We start from the raw sequence: 8,595 nt of genomic DNA, 5'->3' as shown, positions 1-8,595 counted from the left end.
GCGATGACCCTGGCTCTCCGTGTGACAAATCCTACTGCCGAGCTTCCGAACGCAGCAGACACTCTCCTCCAGTTTGTGGGGCGGGACTTCTCTTTCAAAGTAAAAACTACATTTCTTTTCCTCCTAATTTTGACATTTTCGCATCTGATGAGTTCTCCCAAATACTTTCTGGCAGGAGGAAGCCGAGCGAGCTTATTTTAGCTCCCTCCCTGTTGTTTTCCTGTGGCATTTTCGCTTCTGCCAGCCCCGCAGAGGGGTGAGGCCCGGCGGTGTGGGGTGCTGCCGAGCCGGTCGGCTGGGCTCCGGACCCAGGAGGCAGGTCAGGGAGCCGTCCCAGGAGTCCACAAAACCACGAAGTTAAAAAAAATACGTGTTTTGTGAACAAAGCCACTAAGCAAACGACGAGGGTTACGTAAAGGCTGGATCATCCAAGATGGAACAAAAGAATTTTGAGCAAAAAAGCCCACGGTGTGCAGGGCTGTAGGGCGAAACCCTAATACCGGTCCTGTGCCTCATCATTGAAACCACCATCCGTGCTTCGACTGCCAGGAGCATGAATGTTTCGAAAGCCTTGGCCATTTTTATTATTCTAAGAGTGCGTCTCTAGTTTCCATGTGATAGAATTGAAGCTCATGTTACCTTCCTATCGTGGGTTACTCGGTTGTGTGAATTCACTCAGAATCCTGACTGGCGGCCTCCCACGTGTCAGGCACTGTGCTAGCCAGCGGCATGTACACGGGGAAGACACGCTCCCTGCTCTTCGGGCCTCGTGGGCTGGCCGGTCAGAGCAGCGGAGGCGACTGCGTAGGGTATTAGGAGAACACAAACGAGGAGCCTTAACCCGTCTGGGGGTTAATGGGAACACCAGGAGCCAGGCCGATGACACGGAGATGAACGGGACCAAACGTGTTCGTCATTACTGCACTGCACAGTGTGACATCGGCTGGGTGAGACTCGAAGCTGGAGAGGTGGGTGAAGGCCACTAGCGGCCAGCCTTGACCGCCCCATGAGGGCGTCGGCAGGGGAGTGGCATGGCCAAGTCTCGACTTCGGAGAGATTTCTGGTGAAGGAATCGGAGGGGCAAGTGTAAGTTGGGTTCTCCTGGAAGCAAATCCCCGAATCGAGGATTTAAGTTTAAGTGATTTTTCAAGGAAACCATCCCAGAAGAAACGAGCACAGAAGGAGAAACAGGACAGGGAGGGGTCAGGAGCCAAGCAGAGGGGCGGCTTCAGGCGAAGTGCTGGCCTCAGCCCGACGCCCCCGTGAGGGGCTCAGAGCGCCGATCACACTTCCCAGCTTGCCCTACCTGGAGGCAGCTGTCATCTGCCCGCCAGCTGGGGGACTCGAAGCCCCGTGGGCTGTTCCTGTTCTTCCTGTGGGCCAGGCAGCTCCATTGCCAAAGGACAGTCCTCTTTCCCTTACGGGTACAAAAGGTGGTCACCTCAGTAAGCCGAGTGCCCATTTGACACCATACGTAGTTATTATAATATCATGGACCGATTTCCTGTGCGGCATTTACAGCCCCCTGACGATTTTGCAAGTACCAATTTGTGCTTCTTAATCCTTCCCCCTTTATCATGCGCTCACCCGACCCCCTCCCATCTGGCAACCATCAAAATGCTCTCTGTATGAGTTTGTTTCTGTTTTGTTTGTTCGTTTATTTTGTTTTTTTTTAGATTCCACATATAAGTGAGATCATATGGCATTTGTCTTTCTCTGTCTGACTTACTCTACTCAGTGCAGTACCCTCTAGGTGCCTCCACGTTGTTGCAGATGGCAAGAGTTCATTCTTTTTTTGTGGCTGAGTAATAGTCCATTGTATATATGTACCCCCTCCTCTTTCTCCCGTGATGGACACCCAGGTGGCTTCCATATCCTGGCTATTATAAATCATGCTGCCAGGAACCTATGGATGTACCCGTCCCTTTGAAGGAATGTTTTGGGGGAGGGGGGGTTGGATAAATACCCAGAAGTGGGACCACTGGGTCCTTCTTTGTCTCATTATAGCCTTTGTATTAAAGTCTGTTTTGTCTGGTATAAGTCCTTCTACCCCAGCTTTTTTTTTTTTTTTAATTTCCATTTTCATGAAATATCTTTCTCCATCTCTCCTTTCAGTCGGTGTGTGTCTTTGGGTCTGAAGTGAGTGTCTCGTAGGCGGCATATGGAAGGGCTTTATTTGCTTATCCATTCGGCCGCCCTGTGTCTTTTGATTGGAGCATTTAATCCATTTACATTTAAAGTAGTTGCTGACAGGCATGTCGTTACTGCCATATTATCATTTTATTATTCATAGTTTTGATCTTTTTCTTCTCCTCAAAGAAGTCCCTTTAACATTCTGGTAAGACTGCTTTGGCGGTGGCGAACTCCTTAGCTTTTCCTTGCTTGGGTCACGCATTTTCCATTAGTCACTTTCCCACCCCGTCCATGTGCACAGCTGGAGCAAACGTGAAGCTCCTGGGCCGCTCCTCCCACACGAATGCTGAAGAGTGTAGACGCGGGGCACTGATGCTGAGTGTGGACGCGGGGCGCTGATGCTGAGCGTGGACGCGGGGCGCTGATGCTGAGCGTGGACGCGGGGTGCTGATGCTGAGTGTGGACGCGGGGCGCTGATGCTGAGTGTGGACGCGGGGCGCTGATGCTGAGTGGGGTACGCAAGCCTGGAGCGATAGCCAGAGGGCTCGAAACAGTACATGTGAGTTCCTTTTCTGTGTTCCTTACTCTGCACTTCCTCGAAACAAAGAGCGAGTGATGTTTACAGAGCATCGTTTTGAAGGGGGCTACCCTGTCACCCCGTCTCAGGCTGGCCCTGGTGTGTGTGATGTGTGTGCGGAGAGATTCCTCGGCTGTGACGTTCAGGGTCATTTTTCCAAACTATGTTCGGGTTTTGAAGTAATCTCTGACTTTCAGGAGCCTAAGAATATTAACTTATCTCCTTCGTTTTATTGTAACCAGGTTCTCGGAAGTGACAGGTTGTTTGGTTGACATGTCAGAATGGAGTTGCATTTGAAATGACCGGAACTCTTAAATGATTCTGAACCTCGTGGTATTATAGTGTTCACATGTTATATACAACGTCTTATGGAAATTATAAGCACACTAGCTTTCAAACAAAAAAGAACAAAACCTGCACTGATTTTGGCATGGTTTCACTATAAAATGTGTGTATTTTATGAGTCTGGCGTTGAGGAGTCGGAACTAGGATATAGTATTTTGGATTTATGATCCTCGATCCCCGTCTTACGGCGAAGCCAAAATGAAACGAGGAGACAGTGAGTTAGAAACGTGTGTGCTATTGAGTTTTGTGGCGCTTGGATGGAGTCGAGAAAGATTATAGATATGAGATTTCATCCCCCCAAGAGCCATTTCTGCTCTTTGAAAGGACTGAAAATAGCATAAAAGCAAAGCTAAACTTTAATTTCTCGGCAGAGAAGAAGTGCGTCTCAGTTATATAGAACAAACGAACAGGGTCTGAGCATGGACATCTGGGTTAGCAGTAGACATTCAGGTGTAGTTAAGATTAGCTGGTAGGAATGTGTTCCCTTTCCCCAGTTTCCTCCAGAAAAACCAGTTACATCAGGTAGGTGAGGAAAACCAGGAGGGAATGAAAAACTTCAAAGACCCATTTCCTTCCCACCACGGGGAGGTGTGGGGGGAGGCGGTGTGGGGGGGCGGCTTGCAGGGCAGGCGGGGTGGGCGTCAGTTCCCTCTGACTTCCCCTTCCCCAAAGTCATTTGCACAAATCAAACCTCCTCCCTCACAGAAGTTCCGAGTCCTCACGGCTTCTCACGGGAGGACAGGAGGGGGCGTTTAGCAGGCAGAGCCCTAGGGTCCTGTGGCACCTCATTAACACCTTGTTATAATGAGTCATCTCTTTGACCTTGATGTTTTTTTTCCAGAAAAGTAGATTATTTATTTCTTCGTATAGCCACATATGCTGCCCAGAAGCCGCCCGTTTATCTGACATGTTTTATTAAGGAGACCAGATGTTGCTGCAGTAAGTTTTAGGTCTCACACCCTGACGGCAGAGTCCAGAGCGAAAACAGACCTCCGAGTAAATGTGTGCAGAGACTTCGTCTGCCTCTGTGAATTATATTTACGTTCGGAGACATTAAAATACAGAGGCTGAGAACTGCCCCGTTCTACCTCCTAGAAGGTAAATAACGTTAATTTATTCCCACGCCTTCCCTCCCTCCCATCCTCCCCCCTCCCCCTCCCCCAGCCCGGGAGTGATTGAAAGCTGTTAAAACGTGGGGCTTCACTGTTTATATCTCTGCGAAGTCGATTCTGGACAATAGTTTACTTTGACGCTCCTGATGTCTGCACATGCTAATTAGTCATTAGCATTTATGTGCTGCTAATTACCACCGGGGCAAGGTGCCTGCCTGGGAGCAGCCAACGCCAAGCGTGAGAGCTGCCGGCTCTGCGGGCTGGAGAGGGTGCCAGTCCTCGGTTCTCAGCACCCTCGTCCGGAGTGGTGGCTCACTCTCGGTGGGGGACAGTCTTCCTCCAACCTGGGCGTTTTCATCCTGGAACAGCTCCCTTGTCAAAAGTCTTAGCTACAGAGGTTGCGGATGTCACGTGACACACAGCTAGGTAGAGAGCTGGCCTCTGAGAACTCTTAGCTGCACGGCACACGTGTCAATGTGCCATAAAATGCAGACACTGCCCCCCACACCCCCTCACACCCCGGCATCTGGATAAACACCTCTTGCTGAGCGTTTGCCGCATCGGTTTGGGACAGATGGTTTGCCGTTTTTCTGCTGTATTGCGATCAGCAGCAGCAACTACTAACCATATCCGAGACCTGTTGGTGTCCAATGCTGTTCTTTCTGTCTGTCACCCACTAAGGCACTGTTCTGTTCTTGAACAGAGTTTTTAAAAAAAGGAAGAGGAAAGAAGATTACTCCACAGTCCTGAGGGAGGGTTTTTCTCTCGGGGTCTGCACACTGCTATCCGTACGGAATTCTGGAAATTCTCCCAGGCCCCAGACTTTGGAACCAGGTACCTGGGCAGCGTCCTCGGGAGGCGGGCAGGGGGAGAAGATTTCGCCCGCCCTGTACCCTTCACGCTTCTTCCCGGAGCTATGGCTCGTCCTTTTTCCCGCTCCACACGGTACACTGAGGTCTCCCGTGTGAGTCGCCCCATAGCCCAGCCCAGCACGAGGCCATCCTGGGTCACGCACGCCATCCAGGCACCTCGAATCGAGCGTATCAAGTCGCAGGAGCGCCCTCTCATCCGGCCAGGTAGCAGAGGGGGGATTAGGGGACCAGGGCAGCAGAAGAGGGCATCAGAGTGAGCCGAGAATGTCCCCGTGAACGTCCAAAAGCAACACGGCCTGCGCCCTCACAAAGTCCACTTTCATAGTGTGGGGCCGCCTTCCCTCCGGGCTCACTGCCGCGGCTCAGGCGCTGTCCACGTTTGTTTGCTTTCGAAAGAGAGTGTAAAATTACTTCGTTACTCCAGTGACAGTTACGCTGCCTAAAGCTGGCCGATATAGAGGGAATTCACTGTGTGTGAAACAGGCCTCTGTGAGTCTAATAGGAGCCAGCGGAACCGCAGAGTGACCGAGGGGCGGCGGGTTCCAGGTCCAGGAGGGGTGGCCCCTGGTCCGGGGCCCAGGAAGTGGGAGGCAAAGACGGCCCGGCTGGTAATCCCGCGACATTTACACCCCTCGTCAATATCGAGGCCACACAAAGTCCCCTTGGAACTGAGAAACTGTGTCCTGGCCAAAGACACAATATAAAAGCGCAGTGCTTCCTGGCGTGGGACTTGGAGTCAGGCGTTCAGACTCGAGCTGGCACTGTCACTCGCTTGCTGCGGGACCTTGGAAAAATTACTCGAATTTGGTTTCCTCGTCTATAAAATGAGGATAATGATAGTATTTATTTTGCAGGGTCACTGTGAGGACCAGAGGACATGGCGTATGTCAGATGCTCAGAGCAGAGTCTGACACGAGAAATGCGCAAACATAAACATTATGATGATTATTCTGATTCGGGGAACAGGGTCTGGGGATGAGACGGCGAAGGCGAAAGGAAGCAGGATTCACATATGACCTGGTTCCTGTTAAGGAATTTTCCCTAAAGATCGAAAATTCAGTCAATTCGACCTATGCCGAAAGGAGATGGAGAATCCCTTTGCATTTCCCGTCTGCAGGATGAAGGCGGACGGGCACTGTCACCTTACCCGTTCCAGTAGCCGGGGACTTTTCTCTATCCTTGTGACTTTTCCCTAGAAGCCCCAGCGCTGTCCCCGGAGAGGGGGGGAGGGTGCTCCAAGGAGCAATACCGCAGTGACAGAGAAGTGGGGTCTCTCTCCCACTCAGCGTTCCCTTCTCCCCGCCCCCCAATAAATGAGGTAACTACCTCGTAAAGCAGCCAGGTATAGCTATTAAGTAGTATCGGGAAAGCCATATCTTTAAGTAAACGTGGCAGAACCCCTTCTCGAGCTCTCGCGTGGAATGAGATCCAGTCTCACCGAACGCTGGTTTCGTCTGCAGGCGGGGAGACGGCACCGCTCCGGCTCACCGTGACCCTTGACCTGTAGACGTCAAGGGGCCAGCAATTAGTTTTATTCTGATAACTACCCAGGAACACTAAGCAGCCCAGAAACAGCCCTACGACAGCTTCCTCAAGTGATAAACGGGAAAGAGTGAATAATCAGATCAGAAAATTTTATTTTAGGGTCAAAGATTGAAATTTTATCCTGAGCACAAGGCTTTTCGACCTTAAAAAGAAATAAAGCGCCTACCCGCCCCCCCACCGCAAAAACAAAACAAAACAAAACAAATCACATAAACATCAGAGGCGACTTAGATATAAATTGTTGCTTTTATTTACCATTCTTATAAGACAGTTGGCCACCAGTTCACTTTTAATCAAAAGACCAGAAGTAGCCTAACTGATGCATTTCTGTAAAAATGAAGACCGGGCGTGTGAAATTGGGAAATCGGATTCACACGTTGTGACGGGCTGGCTGGTGGCCCCCAGAGACTGCCGTATCCTCGCCCCCGAACCTGCAAACACGCTACCTTACGTGGCATGAGGAATTTCGCAGCTCTGATTGAAGGAAGGGTCTGGAACTGATGAGAGCACTCTGGGTTACCCAGGTGGGCCCTATGTAATCCCCAGGTCCTTCCGGGAAGGGAGGAGCGGAGATGCTGAGCTCATTCTTTGAAGACGAAGGAAGAAGCCTCTAGACGCTGGAGGAGGCGAGAAGACAGCCCGCTCGAGTGCCTCGGGGGACGCAGCCCAGCGCAGCCGGTTCAGATGGCGACTTCAGAACCGTAAGCCGATACGTTTATCATGTTTAAGCCATTACGCGTGCGGCATTTTGGTACAGTAGCAATAGGAGATGAATGCGCGTGTTATATGGGGGATTCAGGTCCCAGAGGAATAAACTGCATTATAAAATTCCTTAAGTACAGTTCCTGCTGTGGCTGCTGCTTTCTGGGGCTGAAAGGTTCTGCACAGGTACCCAGGTCCCACGGTGGGAGGTGGCGGGACGTGTGTATAAAGGGGCCCGGTCAGGCTGTCCCCTGCCACCCCGGGGCTTCTGGAAGCTCAGCTGGACATTGCCAAAGCCACCTCCAGGCCTCTCCTCTCTCCACCCGCCCGCGCCCACTGCCTCGTACCGGCCATCTTTGGGCCACAGGTGATTCTGATCTCCGGCGGTCCCCAACCTTTCTGGCGCCAGGGACCGGTGCTCGTGTGAGAATCCAATGCCTGACGATCTGAGGGGGAGCTGGGGTGTCGATGCTGGCGCTGAGGAGCGCCTAAAAATACGGAGGAAGCTTCGCTAGCCTGCTGCTCACCTCCTGCTGTGCGGCCCTGTTTCTAACAGGCCGCAGACCAGTGCTGGTCTGTGGCCTGCAGGTTGGGGACCCCGCTCTGACCTGTGTCATGCAGATGCCGGAGGTGTGAGTATAAAGGGTGTGAGTGTCTTCCTCTGCCACCAAATGCAGTGTCCACTGTCCCCAAACGCACACAGCTGCCAGCTCGCTGCACCTGGCCAATCGTCAGCGAACCTGGGCTGCCTTTGCTCCATGCCCGCCTTTGGGAGCTGTAAGGAGGCAGGACAAGGGGTGACACCTGCCCTAAAGGTCTTTGAATGAAGATATATACTCGTTTCCACACTCACCTGATTTTCTGCTCAAAGGGTAATACAAGCGATCTAAAGAGCCAGTTCAAGAAGTCTAGGGAACAAAGTCTTTATTCACTTTATGTGGTTTGGAGTTGCCCTGATCTGCTTCCTATCTGACAAACCTGACGAATAAGGCCTTCGTCATTTTAAATATAAATTTGATAACATTTTGTAAACATGGAGGGGATGGGGTGTTGGGGTGGGTAGGCCAAATGTTCTCTATCATGAACCAGTTCAAACTGGGATTTTTTCCTCAATTTAATGATCTAGAAAGTCAGTCTCCTAATCAAACTAATATTCTTTTGGTCTAAAATCTTTGTTTGTGTCATGGCATTGCTGACCTTGGTGCTAAATAGTTCATGCCTTTGAACTCTCCAGAGCGGTGGTTCTACACACATTTGACTCCTCAGCAGATTTTATTTTCAAAGAGCTCCGATTTTTGTTTCCAATTGG

The sequence above is a fragment of the Pteropus vampyrus genome, unplaced genomic scaffold, assembly GCF_000151845.1.
Source record: "Pteropus vampyrus isolate Shadow unplaced genomic scaffold, Pvam_2.0 Scaffold290, whole genome shotgun sequence".
In the NCBI taxonomy this organism is placed as follows: Eukaryota; Metazoa; Chordata; class Mammalia; order Chiroptera; family Pteropodidae; genus Pteropus; species Pteropus vampyrus.
This window is presented reverse-complemented; position numbering follows the sequence as displayed.